The 22,022-nt window shown below is 40.3% G+C and overlaps 1 pseudogene; it reads right to left on the bottom strand.

Moving 5' to 3' along the window:
• The window catches only part of LOC102418949, a 92,239-nt pseudogene extending 76,336 nt beyond the window's left edge, over window positions 1-15,903 (bottom strand).
• Between the last annotated feature and the right edge of the window lie 6,119 nt (window positions 15,904-22,022).

Genomic DNA, 22,022 nt, shown 5'->3' with positions numbered 1-22,022 from the left:
CCAATAATCCAACATCTTCTATTGGCTTATGGGTGAGTGGGCAATAATGGGTTTATGGGAAGCGCCTGCTGGTCTGTCTTTTCCAGGGAGGGGATTATTCCTGTCAATCTAAATTTTTAGAATTGGTGAGCTCCCATTGTTTATTATTCAGCAAGCTTTTATTAGATTGTCTCTAAGCACAATGCAGCAAGTGGGGCATCCTTCTGAGCAGGCTAGCAGGCTGGATCAATATCTCTAGGCATTTAAAATCTTGGATAAAATAATGCTACATTTTCATCTCAGCTCCAGAAGAGAGTCCTGAATATAGTTCTGTTGCAGAGACAGCATGCAGAAAGATGCACAATGACATTAGTACAAACAAGAATTGTTTAACGATGATAGAATTCATGGGTAGGATGGTGATTTTTTCAGGTGAATGTACATTTAAGATAATATTTTACTCTTTTGTGACAGTTTAGTCTAAATTTACCAACCCCCTCTCCCCCCATGGCATGAATGGGTTATACAAATGCATTTATTGTGCTAATGTCAATTAAAATGCCAGAGAAAGGTGGCATGAATTTTAAAATTAGCAATGTAAATGAATTTTGATTTTTTACTACATGTACATATATATGGGGTATGGCAGAGACTAGATAAACTCACTCATATGTAGCAGATGAATCAAATCAAGCACAGTGAATTGGGACCTACAAGAAGCCACGTGACCCCAGGGCCTTTGGTTGTGTAAGCCACAGAAGACCAAGCTATCCTAAGGAAATGTGGGTAGGGGAGGTGGTTCGCAACCTCCATGTCTAGGTTGAACGTTCTCATCCTTAATGAACTCTAGAAGCAAAGCAAAGAAAATACTCTAGGCTTTTATTTTCAGTCATCAGGCTTAACAATTCCTTATTCTGATTTTCCAATTTACCTGATTAGAAATTAGGCTCGGGTAGAACTGACTCAAGGAAGGAAAATCCCCTGAGACTTAAGCAATGTTGAGATACTCACGGTCTCTTCACCTATCTGCCCATTCCCTCCATTGGTCATAAGGACATGTGGGGACACACAAGTATCACAGACAAAATTGAATCATATCATCAGGTTGTTCACATGTGTTTTAATAACAATAACAGGTTGCCCTGGCCAGTGTTGCTCAGTGGTTGGAGCATCCACCTGCACATTGAAGGGTCTCGGGTTCGATTCCTGCTCAAGGGCATGTACCTGGGTGGAAAACATCCTTGGGCAACCAATCGATGAGTCTCTCTCGCATTGATATTTCTTTCTCTCTCTTCCCCGCCTTCCCTCCCTTCCACTCTGTCTAGAAGCAATGGAAAACATCCTTGGGTGAGGGTAATAATAATAATAGTAATGATACAGTAATGATGGCAATGGTAGATGCTACTATTATTACTTTTATCATTGTTAAATATTTACTGTGTTTTAGATATTCCCACAATATTTTCTCAAAGCTTCCTTTGAGACAAAACATTATTATTATCTAGTTACTTTATAATCAAGAAGCTGAGGGGCAGGAAGGACGTGTATGTTTGAGTATCTATCTCTTATGTGTCAGGCAATATGATTGGAATTTTTTATATATTATTTAATTTTAGTCTTAAAACTTTTAGGAGTATATTAATTGCCATACATAGGTGAGGAATCTGAGACTCAGAAAAGTTAAATAATTTGCTCCAATTCACAGAGCTAGTATGTGGTAGAGTTGGGTTAAGAGTAACCAGGTTTGCTTTGTTCCTAAGTGTATGCTGTTTTCACTTGAATATGATGACTGTGAGAAGGAGCAAATACCATCCCCACCCACATTGAGGTCATTTGTTTTATTCTTTAGAGGTGTTTGTGTCAGCACTACATATGTACACTCAGATCTCAAGATATTTGACCCTGAAAGTATCGGCCAGATGGAGATGTGAGAACCCACGAGTTGAAACCCCATGTTACTACTCTCTGGTGACTAGAGGGCTACAAAGTCTAGAAGTCCCCAAAGAAGGTCTAGTGGAATTATGATGCTGGGATCAGGAGACAGGAAGACCAAGAGGAACTCAAGACAGTGGTTTAATCCCAAAGACTTGTAAACGAACTCTCTCTTTAAAGCCTATGCTATAACTTTCATACCTAAAGCTCTTATTCAGCACTGGGTTAAAGTCACTTTGTTCTTGTAGAGCATTTCAAAGAGTTTGTATTGCAGTCTTGACTAACCTTTTAATGGGTCAGGCAGTTGCAAAAATCCACATAGGAGATGAACAAGAGTACCGTGAGGACACAGAAGAGGCAGATCTGGCATCATTGTGGATATCTGATTCCCTGCTTGAACAGCCTGAGAACTTATCACTGCCAGGACCTTTGGGGGTCCTTCTGAAAAGAGCTTTTAGGGGTAAAATAGGCAGGTTTAGGAAATTTTAGGAATTAAGGGGTCCATGGGAAAAGCACAGGGTTGCAGAGCTGGGAGCTGCCAGAAGGTATATATTTACAGAATAAAGGGAAGGAAGCCCCTCATGCAAAGAGGGAGGAGGAAGGCCAAAGGGAATAGAAAAACAATAAGGGAGAAGAAGAGGGGAACCTCACGTGAGGTTTGAGCTCTGAAGCTGCTACAATGACCAATCAGAGGGGATATCAAGATACAAAGAACTGCAGCCTTTATAAACTGTAGAAAAAAGGGACTTAGTGGGACTCTCTCCCTCTCCCCACGTGGGAGCCTGTGCTTGTATCTCAGTGAATTTCCATCTTTTCCTATACCACCTTTTGTCCCTGGTTTCATTCTTCAATTCCACCTGGACAAGAACCTGGGAAGCTATTCTACCCAGGGGAACACCACGCATTCCGGTTCAATTTTCACATTTCACTTCTGTGCCTCGCTTCCTCACATTAAAATTAGGATGATGCCATGGCTACCCCACAGCCTTATTGATTAAAGAATAACCTGCAAAAAAGGTGGGGTACTAATAATGCTTACCTGTTTGGATGAAGAGGGAGAGAAGCCTAGACCTCAGCGCACAGGGGGCAATCTGATATCAGGAACACAGTTCTTTGTCTCTGCTGTCCAAATGAGAGAATGCAGGAGAGGCAACATTCAAACGTGACTAGGAAATATCAGGGAGAACACTTTGCAAAGTATATGATTGTCTAACCGCTGTGCTGTATATCTGAAACTAATACAAAATAATATTTAATTTAAACTGTAATTTAAAAATTAAAAAGAAAAGTTTGTGACTAAATTCCAGACTGTCTTTCTTTGAAAGAGCATGAAAGAAGCCTCTCTGATTCTGATGTGCTTGAAGGAGTCCATGAGAATAGCCAAAGGCAGTGACTGAGAGGGAAATGGGCCATTAGCACCTTCCCCTCTCATTAGCCCTAAAAAGATAGTCAAAGGAGGGATCACAATTCAGCCTCTTGGAGGGCATTGGTTGGTAAAATGCTTACATGAACATAGAGTCAGCCACGGTATGGAAACCTCTGAGAATAGCACATTAATGTAGAGAGTTATATAATAATGAGGACCCCCACCCCCAAAGTGGCATGAACCCTGGGGCCTGGAGACCTGGCCTGGAATCCCAGCTCTGCCACTTACCTCGGTGAGTTCCTTCAGCTCTCTACTAGTAAGTCTCAGTTTCCTTAGTAATACTTCCCACCTTGTAAGGTTTTTCTTTTTTAAATTTTTTATTGAATTTATTGGGGTGACATTGGTTAATAAAATTATATAAATTTCATCATCTCTCATGTAGCAGAATTTTCACAGATACATCTCCTAGGGCAAGAGAAACAAAGGAAAAAATAAACAAAGGGGACTACATCAAAATAAACATTTCTGCATAGCAAAAGAAACCAACAAAATGCAAAGGGAACTCACTGTATAGGAGAACATATTTGCTAATGATACATCGAATAAGGGGTTAATTTTCGAAATATATAAAGAACCTCATACAACTCAATAAATGGAAGACATACAATCCAATTAAAAAATGGGCAAAGGACCTAAGTAGACACTTCTCCAAAGAGGACACATACAAATGGCCAAGAGACATATGAAAAAGTGCTCAAAGTCACTAATCATCAGAGAAATGCAAGTTAAAATGACAATGAGGTATCACCTTACACCTGCCAGAATGGCTATCATCAATAAATCAACAAACAACCAGGGTTTGCCAGGATGTGGAGAAAAGAGAACCCTAGTATACTGCTGGTGGAATTGCAGACTGGTGCAGCCACTGTGGAAAACAGTATGGAGTTTCCTCAAAAAATTAAAAATGGAACTGCCATTTGACCCAGATATCCCACTTCTGGGAATATATCCTAAGAAACCTGAAACACCATACAATGTATGTATGTTCATAGCAGTGCAATTTACAATAGCAAAGATCTGGAAACAGCCCAAGTGCCCATCAGTAAATGAGTGGATAAAAAAGCGGTGGCACATTTACACAATGGGTACTATGCAGTTGTATAGAAGAAGGGTCTCTTTCCCTTTGAGACAGCATGGAGGGACTTGGAGAGTATTATGCTAAGAGAAATAAGCCACTCAGAGAAAGACAAGTGTCACATGATCTCACTTATATGTGGGATCTAATGAACAAAATAGACTGATAGGCAAAATAGTTCCAGAGGCATGGAAGCATGGATCAGACTGAGGGTTCTCAGAGGGAAGGGGGTAGGGGAGGTGGGAAGATATTAACCAAAGAGCTTATATGCATATGTGCATAGCCCATGGACTCAGACAGTACTGTGTTGAAGGCCTGGGTGTGGTAGGAACTGGGTGGAGACTCCCATCTCTCCCAGGTAGACAGAATCCCCACTGCTTTTCACAGCCAGATGTTCTGTGGGCACCTCTTCCTGGTTCAAGTGCTCTGGGCTGGGGAGCCTGGCATGGGGTTGAGACCCCATGCTTTTTTGGGGAAAACTTTTAGCTGAGATATCCCTCCAGAATTTCAGCCACTGCCCGTGGAAACAGGCCAGCCATTTCGGCGTCTCTGCCCTTCCTCTCAGTCTTAATGTGGCTTCTGTAAATCCTTGGTTATAAGACTTCTATTTAGCTAGGCTTCAGCTGTTATTCAGGTTGATTGCTCTATATTATAGTTGTAATTCCAGTTTGGTCCTGGGAGGAGGTGAGTGTAGTTTCCACCTACTCCACGGCAATCTTGTATCTCCCCGCAATTTGTAAGGTTTAAGGATTAAATTAAGAATTGCATTTAGCACAATCCCTGGAACATTTAAAAAACTCCCTGTAGAATAGCTATAATAATCATTATTATTCACTCTAAGAAGAAGGCTAGGTAAAGCATGATGAACAAAAGTTGATGGTTGTCAGATAATTTTGTAATGCCTAGGAGTTTATTTCTTTTTACAGTATTGAAAATTTGTTTTGCAAATGTTTGTAATGAGATTCATTACATTTTATGATATTATTTGTAGGAAAAGCACTAAAGTGACATTCACTCGTGCTTTCTCCATCACAGATGATTGGTAGTTTGATAGGAAAGGAGTTCAGAACAGTCCGATTATAAGTTAGCATTTCTCAAAATGTGTGTTCAGAACACAAGTTCCAACGATAAATCCTTGTGAGTTTCACAGTACATGCTCTCATGTGAAAGGCTCTGCGAAGTCCCCCAGTGAGGCCATTTAATTTTGTTAAATTCAGTATTTTCCAAACTTTTGACCACAGGATTTGCATTTCACAATTTGCCTGTTAACATTCCCAAAAACACTTTGGGAAAAGTGAATCTAAGACAAAAGCACTTTCTGCCCAGGGGCAATCTGCTGGCATTGTAGGCATGGAACCCAGGAGGAAATGCTGTTTTTATAGATCCGGAACTAAACACCCCAACATTAAATTACTATGAAAATCTTTGCTAATAACTGAAAAAAATCCTCTGGCAGTGTGTGTGTGTGTGTGTGTGTGAGAGAGAGAGAGAGAGAGAGCGAGAGAGAGCGAGAGCGAGAGCGAGAGCGCAGAAATAAGCGCAGTCTCCAGGGTACCATTTAGTGAGTACCTACCTATTTATTAAGTGTTCACACTTGATGAACATTTCTGGGTGGCATAAGTTGAAATCTGACAGTGCCATAGAACTGCTTGCTAAATACTGGTGACTCATTTTGCTGAGAGTTAATTATAATTCTGCAGGAAGAAGTCACAGGGCAGTGAAGAGCGGGCCAGTGTGAGAGAAGGGAAACAGCTCCACCCAGCAGCCTGCTATAGTTTCCCTCTGCCTGGACGTAGCAGTGCATATGAAGAACAATGAATCTGAGTATGTTGTTATTGAAAAAGGCAGAAGAGGCCTTACGTTTCCTTTAGGGGTCCAGCATTTGAAGTTACCACAAGCTGATTCTAACTTAGTGTGCTTTGTCAATCCTAATTCATACACAAGTTGTCTTGTATATCAGATTTTTGTCCTCCAGGAAACAATGTTTTTAAAAAGTGGTTCATTCCTAACTACAATGGTCTATTTAAGCTATTGTTTTCCCTAAGCTGCCAGGATCTCTTCATCCTAATCCTGGTAGTAGAAGTGACAAAGTTTACCATTTATCCAGTTAACAAAAATTTCATCAATGTTCTGGGATGCAAAGATTTAAAATATTTAGTCCTCATCCTCAAGGTGCTTATCTGGTAGGTGATATAAGATGTAAACAAATAATTAGTAAACAAAGGAGCTTTTGATAGGTGAAATGGAAACAAAGTACTCTGGAATTAATTCTGGTTGCATAATCATGGGTTTGTGGAGGCAGCATTTAAGCTTAGCCTCACTGAACAGGTAGAAATTTAACAGAGAAAAAGGGATGGGCACTTCAGAAGAAATGCTTTGAATTCACGTTTTAAAAACAATTACCAGGAGCCTGGCAAATAAACGTATTTCTCATGCTCCATGGTTTCCTCATGCTAAGATCTCAGAGATGAGATAGTTTCTGCGGGTCTGACACAGCAGCTCTCTCCCTCACTAGGATGTGCATAGTAAATCTGCAGTTAACAAGTCTTTGTGGTCCCAGAGAGAAATCTCTATTTGCTGATTGCACTGTACTGAAGTAAAATTACAAGAGTGCATTAAAATCCTTTGTAAAGAAAGTTGAAGGCATTACAAAAACGCATGGGCATCTTGGGCATTAATATTTGATTCAGTATCTTTTAGTTGCATATGGCATATTTTGATGGAAGAGGCGTGTGTAGATATAAATACAAATTGGAGAACCACCAGGGCCAGTGTTAGCTGTCAGTAAGACTCCTGGTAGGCGGGATACATTCGATCTCACCCCATACAGACTTTTTGAGGTCATATCCTAAAGTAAAAAGAATCGGGGGAAGTTTCCCCCCTTGTCTATTCCATCATTTGAGAAAGGAAAAGCAGGGGGCATCTTGCAACTAACAACCATACACACCCAATAAGGATGGCTAGAGCACCTACTAAGTCCAAATACTGTGCTCAGACACTAACATAGTAGCAAAAAGGTAAGCACAGTTTCTCTTCTTAAGGAGCTCATAGTCTAGTGAGGGGACAGACACATAAATAGCAAGTGAATGTGAAAACAGCAAAATAAGTGCTTGAAGAGGAGAGGAGAGGAGGGAAGGATGAGACCCTGCAAGTGTACTTCATGTAGCAAACTCTGTTGCATTTCATTGAAAATGTTCTTCTCCGTTTCCACTCATAAACCACCCACTTGAGACTTTGTGGATCATCACAGACCCACACGGGCATTGCGGACATTCTTTTTCTCTGTGTTGTTCAGCTCAGCCCTGATGCAGCAGCTTTCCTTGCCGGTGTGGAAGAGGCTTTCCTCACTGCCTTTCTATCACAGGCTTCAATTGCAGTCACCTCAAGTTCGATTAAGCAGAAAAGGATTTATTACACAGTATCAGAGAGCTTACAGATTTTGGGGGGCAGTCAGAGAACCAGGCATGGATGCCACACAGCCAGGAAGAATGCTCAATCATGCCACGGACTGTTCCAGCAGAAAGTCCACTGCTGCTGCCACCTGTCACTCATGCATCCACCACCTGAGCAGCAGAACCTCTGCTACGGCTGCAGATGAACACAACCCCTCCAGGACCATGCTTTCCAGGAGCCTGTGGTCTCATAGAATTCACCTTTCTCTTCCAAGTCTCACTGGACAAATCTGCTTGGTGGGAGCTAGTCATATGCAAGGGAGGCTTGAAATGCGAGTTTTGTATTCTGCTTGGGAAGAGCATAATCCACAATGTGGAAAATTACCAAAATGGGGGGAAATGGATTAATAAAATCATTAGCAATCACAAGCGAGAGAGGTCTATTGCATCATCCCCCAGACTTTTTGCCTTAAGAAAGTTTAATCACAGGTTTTAAAATTTAATGATATTTACAGATTGGCTTGATAAAGAACAGCTTTTCAAACATTTTACCAGGGACAGCAGTACAGCCTGGACTTTTCTTAGAACATCTCAAAGAGAAGCAAAGATGGCCAAGAGCTGAGCTCCTCATTTGCTTTACTTCTGTCTCTTATGCTCCTGAGCTCAGAGGCCCTATGCCAGTCATATTCCTGAATGACTGATAATTATATCATTCAGGGAAGCCTCTAATGTGTTCAGAAAGTATATTAATTTTCTCTGAATGAACCAGGTAGTATTAATGAGAGGCCAAAATTAAGCATTTTGGGGATTGTTTTTCTATATAGTAATTTTAACCAGAATTTGGTGTCAAGGAGCACAAATCATATCTAACTGATACGAACTTAAAGGAAGTTTGATTATAATGATACCAAGAGGCTCATTTAATGCCCAGGCCTCCACAAGGGTAAGACAAGGGCAGCAGAAGTCAGTGGATTTAATACCGATGATATAAATCCATTGCATGTTTGTTGGTTTCTGTTCTGCCACTACTTGTTTCCAAGACAGCAATCTAATTGGCCCAGCTCTCCTTTCTTCTCTAAGGCACAGGTTTCTAACCAACCTTGGGAAGCCCCCTCTTCAGGTCAGGGGTTCCGTTTGGTCTAATAAACTGTCCTGGGTTGGGAAGGGGGCTGCGTCATCTACGGCCCTCTTAGCAAAGGCTGTGGGTGGCATCTGATTCCCTGAGAAGAGACACAGTCAGTGTAGTCCATCACAGTCTGTCTGATAGGAGAAGACTCTCCAAGGCTCTTGATTGGCCCTTGCACATGTTTGGCAGGCTGGTAGGGAAGGGTGGCTAAAGGTCTGTTTTCATGAGGACCTGAAGAGCCACCAGAGAGGGATCTTTTCGTAAGGTAAGAGAGAGCCAAGCATGTGGTACCTGACCATGTTGTGGAAGTTGGAGGGAGGGGCAAACATTGTGGTGATTGTCATTCACAGTCTTTTAGTCAGGGCCCTATTGGAGAGGAAGACAATAGGTGATATTTAAAAGGCCTATTTGACATGGAATACTATGCAGCTGTAAAAAAGAAGGGTAAGAGACATCATGGAGAGACTTGGAGAGTATTATGCTAAGTGAACAAAATAAACTGATGAACTTAGCAGCATGGAACAGACTGATGAATCTCAGAGGAAAAACAGGGATCAGGGAGTGGGTGGGGAGAGATTAACCAAATAATTTACATGCATATATGCATAACCCATAGACACAGACAATAGTGTGCTGAGGGCCTGTGGAGAATGCAGGGTGGAGGGGATCAATGGGAAAAAAGGGGACATATGTAATACCTTCAACAATAAAGATAAATTTTTATAAAAGGCCTGTTTGAATCTCAAGAAACTATGTTTTGAATTCTCTCCAAGAGAACATAATGCCTACAGGGAGCCAGATAAACAGATATCCTTTCCCTCTAGCCTCAGAACACGTGGCTCTTTGGTCCCCCTGGGCATTGGCTCTTGCCAGCAGAAGAGGCCTGATTAGGATGATAGATTGAGTCATTGTACCTATTCTTAGGAGAACCCTTGGGATTCCAGTCAAACTTAGGAGCTTTTTCCAGGAGGCTGGGTCTTGGTGATGCGTTGGGAGCAAGGGCCAGTGACATATAGGATTATTATTAATGCAATCCTGTTTGTATCTGTAGGCTAACAGGCTAGTGTCATGTGGAGAGATACCTAGTGCTAATTTAGTTAAGTTATAGTTATTTATGAACAATCTAAATCACTTATTTATTTCAAACCAGGTTACTTTATTTTATAATTTCTACCTGTTTGCCATCATATAATATACCTTAATTGAGTTTGAATAGTTTTAAATATTTTAGGAGCTCAATATTATTAAAGCATAGGAATGATATTCCCATAAAAACTGTATACATGCTGCCCTGGCTAGTGTTGCTCAGTTGGTTGAGTCGTCCCATGCACAGAAAAGTCACTGGTTTGATTCTCCATCAGGGCACATGCCCAGGTTGCAGGTTTGATCCCTGGTTGAGGTGCATGCAGGAGGCAACTGGCTAACGGTTCTCTCTTCCTCTCTCTTTCTCTCTAAAAAAATCAGTGAAAAAATATTTTTTAAAGTGTAAAAAACACACTAGTATATACATGCTGCTAATTAGTGAACTTGCTAAAGCAATGGGTAGATAGTTTGGATTTCTTTGTTAGTATTCATTTATCTAAACTCCTGAAGGGATTCACCAATTGCTGTCTCCAGCCATTGTCCAGCTTCCAAATACCATTGCTATCAGTTTTCTCTCATCACAGCCTCATGTCCTAACCTCAGTTAAGAACAATGAACTAAGTTTCAAATTTTATTCATAGAACTGAATATTGAAATAATGATTGGAAAACAAAGCTAAGCAAACATACAAACGACAAATAGTAGTTTCAGATGAGCAAAGCCCTCTGTACTACAGCCTTCTCCCAACAATTGCTAGTCAGCTCCCGGGAGTGAGTATTTTCAGTGGGATTGGTTGATTTCTGATTGATGAATCTAACAGAATCTGATTCATATTTTCTCAAATTCCCTTATATGTGCAACTTTATCAACTCAGGTCTTTTTTTTTAAGTGGGGAGAGTTTAAGGATGTTGCCATAAAATTCTCATCTTTGAAATTAGGATTAGGCTTCGAGGAAGGTAGACAAATACATCTCATACTTGGATTTAGGATCTAAATTTCCTCCTAAGCATTTCCCCATTCACTCTTTTTATTTTCTCTTCTCATATTTTGTTTTCTTTCTCTCCTTTATTTTTTTCTTGGCCTTGCCCCCTCTTCTTCCCTTCTTGATCTTTTCCCCTCCTTCTCATCTCCCTCCCTGTTTCTTTCCTTTCCCACCAACCCTAGCAATTCTTCCGGAGAGTGGGGGTGGTGGTGAGGGAAGGTGGTGTTTTAAATGGTGTTCTTCACCAGATTTGCTTCTAAGGGGACATTTGGCCATGTTTGGAGACCTCGTTGGTTATTATAACTTGGGGGTTATGGGGCATGGCACTTTACACATCCCCTACACTGGGTAGGGGCCAGCGATATTGCCAAACATTCTGAAATGCATAGGATAGCCCTTGCCCCCACCCCCCCACCCCAAATTTTTTTCAGTTTCAAATATCAATAGTGCTGAGGCTGAGAGACCTTACTTTACATGAAGATTACTCTATATTCATGAAGAACACAGTTAGATGAGTGGAGAGGGGGCCCTATAGGGTTTTGCTCCTTTCTTTCTAGATGCAAATGCTGGCTGGCCCTTTAATTTAACTCTTAATCTATAGTGAGCATAAGGTTTATGTGCATAGACCCACCTCTGCAGGCAGCAGTGATTATAGATTCAAACAAGCAGACAGAAAAATCCATTAAAGTTGTGTATGTGGAAAATGTGAAACAACCTTTCTCTCTTTTTTAAAAAAATATACTTTTATTGATATCAGAGAGGAAGGCAGAAGGAGAGAGAGATAGGAAGATCAATGATGAGAGAGAATTATTGATCAGCTGCCTCCTGCACACCCTCTACTGGGGATTGAGCCTGCAACTTGGGCATGTGCCCTGACAGGGAATTGAACTGTGACCTCCTGGTTCATAGGTCGATCGATGCTCAACCAATGAGCTACACTGGCCAGGCAAAACAACCTTGCTCTTGATTTATTTTTTCAAAATGTGTACATGGCAAAGGATATGCTGGGAAGAATACACGTGAATAAATATAATTATGGTATAAATGTTCATCTAGGCATTTTATGGGGTTGGGGAGGTGACATATTTTCTGGGTTACTATGACAATTGTGACAGATAGGTTTAAAGGATTAAAGATCAAATTAATAAAGAGAACAAGGAAGTCTATAAATATCTGGTCTTATTGTAATTGAGATGGTTAACCATAGGCAATGAAAGAAAACCCATAGAAAACATTTGGTTCACAAGTGGCAAAAATAGTTAAAATTTACATTAGTATTGACAGGGAAATTTAGATGATAAATACTTGTAGTACCAGTTCTAATAACTAATTAATTGTGGCCCAAATACCTAGATGCCATTTCATGTAAGATGTGAATATTAGTGGGCTGATTTCTCTGGATCATTTGACCATAGCAGAAGAAGGGCAATTGGCATCTAAAATTTATTTCCTTCCCAGATTACAAAACAGAAGAACTACTAGCCAGGTTGTAACCTAACTAAACTGGTCAGTAAAACCAATCACAGTTTTATAGCATCTACACTAAAGCTGGGAAAGATAAACTACAATTCAGCAGAAAATTTACCAACATGCCAGAAGAAAAAAAAAGTTGCATGATACTACTGGTAACAGCTAACCTTAATAAAATTGCACATTGAGATGCCTAGGCCATTGGGCCAGATATTACTGGGGGCCCTTGGGAAGCTTCTGTACAGGGCTAACGCGGGGAGAAGATGCAACTGGGCCCCATACTTCTCTGGCTCCTGGCTTGTTTTGCCCCCTAACAGCATTACCCAGAAAGTGGAAAACTTGAGATCAGTTAATTCAATTCAAGTCCAAGTTCTTGGACATCTTATATATGCTATTACTAATCTTCCCTCAGTCTGTTGCCTCCATATTTCTCTGGGGCATCTTCTTCCTTGATTCCTGGCTGTACCCAGATCTCCCTCTCTGTATTTTCCATTGTGTTTCTGGTACTTCAGCCTCATCTCCCAACACTCCTCCTTTCTGGCACTAACCATGACTTGTTTCTCATCCGGCGACACAACTTGTCTTGTGTCCTAGATGAGTCTGAGCTTCTCTCTGTCCATGGCGTCTCTCACTCGCCATGGCTTCTTTGATACCATTTCTCTTCCTTCCCCAAACATTCTCCCTGATTTGAAGCCCACACAGTGGAGCTTGCTATTTTCCTGGCTATGCCCTATTGCTGTTGATATGCTCTCCTCCCCTTCTAATCCCCCTTGTGACATGCAGACTTTTCTCCACTCCAACTTCTATTAAGAACCGTGTGAAGTCTTCCATCATGTAGGCAGTTGGCACCCTCTTTCCAATTCCTTGATCTCCTCAACGCCAGTGGCCTTCATCTCTGCTCCACGTTAACAATTCTTATCCACAGCAACACCTTCCCATCATGCAGACTGTTCCATGCCTGAAATTTCAAGTTTGATGATTCTTCTTTATGATGGCAACTTCCATCCTCCCTGCTTTCTCTTTAACTCCAACACTACCTATTTGTCAAGCTTCTCAGTTTGTCAGTTTTCTTTTGACTTGTTTTCTTTCTGCACCAGCCTGAAATTGCTGCTGTTCATCGTAACTCTTCTCTCACCAATACCTTTATATCTCTCTCCGCTTATGTTTTTGACACATTTCTTACACATGTCTAGCTGCACAGCCAATCTGTTGACTACTGTTCAGGAAAGTCACAAATGATACATATTTGTGTCAGTCCAAGTTCATGACTTCTAGTACCCTTTGGGCTCAAGATCCCCTACCACTTCTCTTTCTTTTCTTGTCAGTGCTTTCCCTTCCCTCAACAGCTCTGTCCCCTCTCCAGTGCCTGTACTAATACCTCTCAGTAGATGGATGACCCTATAAAGCTACTTTAAATCATGTATGGAACATAATAGTGTTTAATATAAATAAATAGCCTTGGTTTATACTTACGAGAAGTTTGAGATTAATCAGGAACTTTTTAATTTCTTGTCTCCTCCTTGTCTGCAAACTTCTTTTCCTCTGATTCCATTCTCTAGACCCAAAGGAGGTGTTATCCTCCCTGTTTTGTTCCTCCTTTCTCATCTGGAACCTTAGCTGCTCTGTCAACACTCTCCATTTTCTATGGTGTCTTTAGCTTCTTTCTCTCTGCTCATTCCCTTACACTAACCTGTGATCAAGTTCTCCCATTCTAGGCAAAACCAGAACAAAACCTACTTTTTGTTCGATGATGGTTTTGAGTTTTTAGACAACCTTTCCTTTTCCTATCAGAGCTCATTCTTTTTATACCTCACAGTCCCATTTACTAAACCCAACCTGGCCTTGACTATTGATACTGTTCAGAGCAAGGTCTCTGTTGACTTCCATATCACAGACATTCTGGGGAATGTTCCGTTCATGTCCCATGTCAGCTTCTCTGCAGCACTTGACATTTGGGGCCCACTCCTGTTTTCAAGAATCCCACATCCCCTTTTTCACCTCAGGGGCATGAAGTGGTGTGTTGACCTGAATATAGCAGGTGACTGCACCCATCTCTGCCTTGCACTTGCCCTTTCTTCTCTTGGGGATGTTTTTTTCTTCGTTCCCCTCTGCCTGGCAAAGTTTCATTCATTGTTCAAATTCCAGCTTAGACATCACCTCCTCTGAGCTGCTGTTGCAGACTTAATTTCTCTGCATTGACCTCTTATTATTAAGACTGCCTTAGCTGAAGACCTTTTCTATAAGTTGAGTTCCAAAATAATCTTTTAGTCGCAAAGTCTTCTATTTTATATTAGAAATAGAAAAACAGAGGAAAACTTAGATCTTCTTCATTGCTATCAAACCTTATTATGTATACCTTTCTATTTGCATATGATGGCAGTGTTAACATAGTATTACTAACTAGTCATTCCTCTCTCTACCGTCTCTATTTTATCAATGCATTTTAATTAGCATTGACTTTGGCTAATTAGCATTGACTTCTAGCACTAAAGTTGACCCAGAAGAAGTATTTATGAAGTATTTATAATGTTTGTTTCAAAACTCAAACTAACTTCTCTTTTTAAAACCTGAGTTGTAGGGAGGCCCTTTGTCCTTTCCTTAACAAATAGAATTATTTTAAAAAGACATGGTTTTCCTTATAGCAAGATACATGCCTGTGTTTTGTAGGAGAAGCATAGTGTGCAGGTTTAGGTTAAAATATAAACCTAATTATATTAGACAAAAACAACAAGAATATTGTCATATTGTTATTGTGAATGCCAAGAATTAACTCAAATATGAATTATTCAACACAACTGAGTGACATTTCATCAAGCACCTTATATTAGGTTTTAGTTTTTACCTTTTCAGGGAAAAGTATTAAATAGGAAAATGGACTCTGATGATACGGAAGTCCTGTCTATAATTGGGCTGGAAAGATCTCTCTAGCTGTGCTCTGGGCTGTCTCCTGTCTCTTCCGTTGCTTATATACTAATGGCACTGGTGTCACTGATACTTCTGGGCCCCATTGCCATGCAGATTGATGGCAAAAACAGTTCTGGCCAATATGGCTTTTAGATGTCGCCTGTCTAGACACAGTCAGGATTACTGGAAACCTGTCTCTTTTCTTTATTTCATGGATACTTTACCCTTTTGCACTTAAACCTCAGTCTCTAAGGGGACAGACATATCTTTTCAGCTTTGATATTTCACAGTAATGACGGGTTTTGTTTTATGTTATTACTAGTGGCCTGGTGCACGGATTTGTGCACATTGAAAGGAAAATAATTAGAAGAAATATTTTAATATTGCTATTTGCCTTTTCTCTGTAATGGATGCTGGTTGCCCTCTGTGGGGTGATCAGTGGGGTGATCAGTCCTGCTTGCACCTGTCTTGGCCTGGCGCTGCCCACTCACCTGCTCCACCATCTTGCACGGTCCCGCTCTCATCCCGGCCCATTAGGGCCAGCAGTGCCTGCACTGCTGTCCACTGCCAGCACCAGGTTGCTGATGCCCACCATGTTCTGTGCCACCCCATGGTTTTCAGCACACGTCATAGTGAGTGGTTGAACTCCCAGTTGAGGGAACAATTTGCATATTAGGCTTTTATTATAAAGGATGAGAAAGCATACCTTACCCTTTCCAAAGCATTGAGTCAGTGGTCATGAATGTAGGTGCAGGCACAGGGCAGGAAGGCCTTGTCCCAGGGTAAAATTGGTTAACACACCCTGAAAGTGGAAATAGCTCTCTGCACATTAGTATTTGGGAAAGTACTTGGTGTGGGCAAGGCCCTTGAATGTGGGGATCAACCCTTTCTAGGGAAAGGTGTGAGAGCTTCTTTGGCCATTTGCTTGTCAGCTTATATGGACATTATGGGGGACTCACCTACCTCCATTCCATATCAGCTGATTATTACAGCTAATTATAGTATTTTTTAGTCTCATTGCTAGTAATCAGTTGAGGAATGGATAAGCTTATACTTCTTTGAGCCAATGAAAGGCAAGGAAAATCTTTCTTGGGCCTTCTCAAAAAAAAGTTCTGCTCTTAAGAGACAGAAGTGACAGTTAGCCTAATGATCTGAATGGCGAAGTGGAGAAATGATGGAACGGGGTTTCAGATGGCAGGATTGAACCACTGGATCAATGGCCCTGAAGCCTGCTGCACCTCTGGACTGCTTCTAGGATGAGATAATGTATTTCTTTGTAGTTTAAGTCACTTTTAGATGAGATTCAGTTACTTGCAGTGCCAAGCACTTGACTGAGATAGACCATTAGTATTTTTCTCTGTGACAAAGAGTGGAATTTCTCAGAGAGACAAACCAGTTTTATCACTGCTTTGATGCCAAGTACATATTCCACAGGACATTTTCTAAAAATCTATTTGTAATGCTTCCAAGTAGATGGGACATTTGTTAACTTGGTAGTTTGGACATTTGATTCCATTCCTGATTCTTGAAGTAACTAAGTGGTAAAACATTAGTTTCTTTAGGCTTCTTTTCCCTCAGTTGTGGGATGAAGGTGTTAGACATGAATCTCAATGGTTCTTAGAGCTTAATGTAGATTTTTAAAAATATAGGGGAAGAGTGCTTAAAATGCAGATTCTTGGGGCCCTCTTTAGAGATTCTAATTAATTGTAATCAAGTATAGTATAAGAGGTTATTCTATTTTGTGTGTGTGTGTGTGTAGAAGCAAATTTTATTTTGAAATTTCAAATTCATAAGAACAAAATGTCTAGAAATACAAGGAATAAGCTGGTATTATACTTAGCTTTGTTTCTTGGTCCGGATAGTTTTCTAATTTCCTATTTCTAATTTCTGAAGACAGCCAGGACAGGCCCTGGATTGATATTTACCTATCCAGGATTCCCCTCCCCTAGCATAGATCCATAAGTATATTCAGGGCAGCGAAATGCAAAATTAAAAATGTTTTTCTCCCCAGACCATCTTATATGGGTTGGAGGACGTGAGAATGTGTCCCTGTTCACTAGTTTCAAAGAGAGGTAAGCAAAGAGAAAAGGCTAGGCTTCTAGGAAGCTATTTCTTCTGACTCACACAACATTCTACTGCACAAAACCAATGAAACATCTCATCATGTAGAGTACATAACTGAAGGCAGGACAGAAAAACATGCTCAGCATCACTGTACCAACCTGCATCGGAAAGAAAGCCACCTAAAACAAAGCCAGCCTGAATGGCTCTTTCCTTTACTGCAGCATCTGATTCAGTAGAGCACCTTCTGCTGAATGAGTAGGCTAAAACGGAAGCGACTCTCACACCACGATCCAGCAAAGCCTGGAAACAATGATGAAGCAAATGTCTTTTATCCAGAGCTCTCAATACTTCAGCAAAAACTTCCAGGTCACAGAATTCACTGCCCAGTTGACATAAGCGTCCCTGTTGGTAAAGCTTGTAGTAAACATCAAACTGGATGTTCTCGGGGTCAAGGAGCAGCTGTCCCGGTGGAGTGGATGGGCGGTGGCAGCCTCACGGGCATTGGGCAGAAGGGCATGGCCGCCCTGGCTCCTCGGGGGCAGCAGCAGCAGGTGGGGGGCCTGGGGAAGAGCGGGACAGGGAGCTGTGAACTGTGGGCCCAGGCCCCACATTCCGGGTTTGAGAGAACCCGGGGTTCTGTCCTAGCGCGGATCCCTGCAGGGGCGGGCTAATTCTATTTTTTTAAAATATATTTTTATTGATTTCAGAGAAGAAGGGAAAGATAGAAACATCAATGATGAGAGAGAAACATTTATTGGCTGCTTCCTGCACACCCCACACTGGGGATTGAGCCTGCAACCCGGGCATGTGCCCTGACCGGAATCGAACAGTGACCTCCTGGTTCATAGGTCCATGTTCAACCACTGAGCCACGCTGGCCAGACTAGAGGCAATTCTAATGCAAAGTGATTCAAGGACAACATCAAGGAAATCTGAACTAGAGACACAGTAAGATTCTTTCAAGTTAGCTTGGAGTCCAATTCATCTTACCCATCAACAATTCTGACCTGTACCATGTCTGTACTTGATTCTTTCAGTTGTGAAGAAACCATGGGGTCTAACAGTGAAGCTTTATTGGGATGGATGACCAAATGTAGGGGGTTATAGAATCACCAAGCAGGAAGGAACCACAAGAGGTCAATGCAATTCACCACCCTGCTTCTGACCTGGACTCCATCAAAAATGCCCAGATAAATGGTTGTCTGCTTTTGTTCACAGGGATCTCAGTAAAGTGATGCCATATGTACTCTAGGTTGTTGCTTCATGTAACCTCCTTCTAACGACAGGTCAGGGAATCATATAGTGTGACTAGTCATATAGTCTCATTTGAAGATTTTCATATTAGCCTGGTATGGGTGCCTGATTGTCAAATAATTGGGAAATAAAACAAAACATTTGAAACTAATATTATCCTGAGTACCATTTAATCATTGGAGTGTCAAAAGGAATTCTTCATCTCATTAGGATCAATGCTTGAACTGGCAATAGGCTGGTTAAGTTGAAGTTCACCATAGTAAGAATGCTAATAATGGAAGTTCTTCCTTATAGTTGGTTTAATTTCCTCCTGCTGCGATTTAAGCTGGTTTTCTATTATACTCTTTGTGGAGTGGAAATAAATTCTGGTTACCATTCTCTCCATAATAATCCTTCATTCATTTGAAGAGCTATTAACTTTCCCTTCATACTTCTCTTTGTAAGGCTAAGAGAAGTTTCATTTCTCTTAACCTTTCCTCACATGTTTCATTTTCCAAACATTAATAATTTTCATTATGTGTCCCTGGATTTGCTCCAAATTTTCTACATCTTTAAGCAGCGGTGTTGTAAATAATACCAGAATAAAAGCTCTGGCCCTTGTAGGGTCTAGTTTCCATGTATTTGCATAGAGCAGGGGTGGGCAAACTTTTTGACTCGAGGGCCACAATGGGTTCTTAAACTGGACCGGAGGGCCGGAACAAAAGCATGGATGGAGTGTTTGTGTGAACTAATATAAATTCAAAGTAAACATCATTACATAAAAGGGTACGGTCTTTTTTTTTTTAGTTTTATTCATTTCAAACGGGCCGGATCCGGCCCGCAGGCCGTAGTTTGCCCACGGCTGGCATAGAGAGTGCAGTGTAGTGGCATGGAGTATAGACTTGTCAGGCTGCCTGGGTTCAAATCCCAGGTCTGACACTTTGGCCTATTATTTAAGCCGTGACCTGAGTTTCCTTATCTGTGAAATGGGTATAATAGTGCCTAACTCATAGGTTATTCAAAGCACTAAATGAATCTATATACATAAAGAACTCACAACGATACCTGGCATGTAGCAAATATCACAGAGATGTAATCCATGGAAAAAGAGAGAATGTCGAAAGAGTACTAGCCTTCTAAAATACAGCTAGCTTTATTCAGAGAGAGGCCAAGTTATTTTTAAATGGCGTAGGGATAACAATCTATGGGACAAGAACTGTTGGGAGTGAAAAACTTTAATGTTGCTGGCTTTTCCTGCTGGTTCTCAGGGACAGGTTGCAAGGTACTTGAGTTTGGGGTTCTTACTTTTTAGCTATGCGATTCCCTCAGATGTCTTGGGATACCTTGGATGTATCCATAAAATAGGAATAACAACAACACATCTTCCTGAACTACACAAAGTTTTCAGTTACTTTTGGGGATCTACTAATAATATGTGGGTTTCTAATACTAAAGTTTGCTTAATGGGTGGTTGGGAAAATAAAGCCACAAATAATGACAAGTAACAATCTACTGAAAAAGTGAGGGAAAGATGGAAATAAATGAGCCCCCGAGCCTCCCCTCTAAATACCAAAATTCAGTAGCAGAACTTGAATCCAGGTTGGTTTTAAAAGCATGTTTTTCTAACTTATTTGGAGATAATATGGTGCTATGATTTATCGTGTAGGCACTGGCATTGACTTGAATTTGGATTCTGACTAAAGGATGTAGTCAGGTTATTTTTCCTCCTAGGTTTCAAATTGGGGCTTATCTGTAAAATGGGGATAATTATGCGCACCTTACAGGGTTGTTTTAGGAATAAAAATAGGAGAATACATGTAAAACGCTCAGCAGAGGAACCGCACATTGTAAGTGCTCAACAAATGGTTTGTGGCATGTTAGTTCTCTATTTGGGGGTACCAGAATTCAAAATAACAAACACTTCTTGGACTTCCTGAACACACATCATTCCGAATGCTGTGCCTGGGGTTTACCTGTGGGAGCCTCAGGTTTTGGGAAGTGAAGGTTCAAGTGATGACATAGGAACAAGGAGTGGGTTGGCAGTATCTCCTTTCCAAATCTGAACACATTTGCTCCAGGGCAGTGTTGGTGGGGGATAAAGGGCAGGGCCATGGAGATCTGAGGTGGGGGAGGCAGAATGGGAAGCCACATGTGATAATGCAAACCACATTTCCTGGCTCAACCACTTAGTTCTTTCCCTTGGGAAATTTTTACTGGTATTTTGCCTTACTGTGAGTCTTTGCACTTCCTGTTATGAACTGGTTAAGAAGATAATTATAACATGGTTATGGGAAATGATAATGAAATATACCTTACTATACAGCGAGGGAACAAGACTTTTGCCATTTGGGAGAGACAGGAAAAGCAACCCCCCCTTTTTAAAGCAACATTTATTTTTATATTATAAAGTCATCTTATTTTATTTTCGACATTTTTGATAAACACAGATATATAAAGATTATTAAAATGACAAATGTTCTCACCATTTGGTGATAATTAGTTTGTATTTTGTCAAGTTTTTCTTTTCCTTTTTTCAATCTTTGCAATTGTATATGTACTTATGCATATATTTTAAATACAGCATATGATATTTAAATGATTCATATAATATTTTAAACAAAATCTGAATTAATATGTACATATATAAAAATGTACTTACATACATATACATATGTAATTTTATATCCTGCTTGTAGTAGTAATGTATGTTAAACATTTCTTCACATAATTACATTTTTAAAAGTGAGTAATATTTTGTAATAAATTTAATATAATTATTGTAGCGGTTTGGCATTTAGGTTATTACCAAATTTTTTGTTATAAATAAAACTGCTATAATCATTCTTCCACAAAAATTTCTATGCACATCGGTGGTTCTGTCTTTGGGATAAATTTCTCCCTAAATATGTTAAGATTTCCTATTAGGAAGATGGTGGCATATTGCAGTTTGCTAGTAATGTATGAAAGTTTTTATGTTACTTCATCATCACAAATTAACATAATTATTTTTGAATCTTTGTTAGTTTGCTGTGTAGTCTCTCATTGTTTTTGTAATGTGTGTGCATGTGCTAGGGTTTAAAAAATAGGTGAATTTGAAAGCATTGTTGCTTATTTGTATTTCTTTAATTTATTAATTTCTATTAACATATGTTCGCCATAAATGGAATATTTTTATTTTATTATGCGTCTATACACATTTGTATATGTATGGGTATGTTTATATATCTCTTAAAGTTATAATGCCTGTCATAAATGTTACATTTTTTCTATTTTTTTCATTGGTATTTATATTTTGTTTATGATATCATTGATATGACTTTCTCAAATTTAGTGTATTTAACTCTAACTCTATCAATA

Source organism: Myotis lucifugus, unplaced genomic scaffold (assembly GCF_000147115.1).
Source record: "Myotis lucifugus unplaced genomic scaffold, Myoluc2.0 scaffold_23, whole genome shotgun sequence".
Lineage (NCBI taxonomy): Eukaryota > Metazoa > Chordata > Mammalia > Chiroptera > Vespertilionidae > Myotis > Myotis lucifugus.
This window is presented reverse-complemented; position numbering and strand designations above follow the sequence as displayed.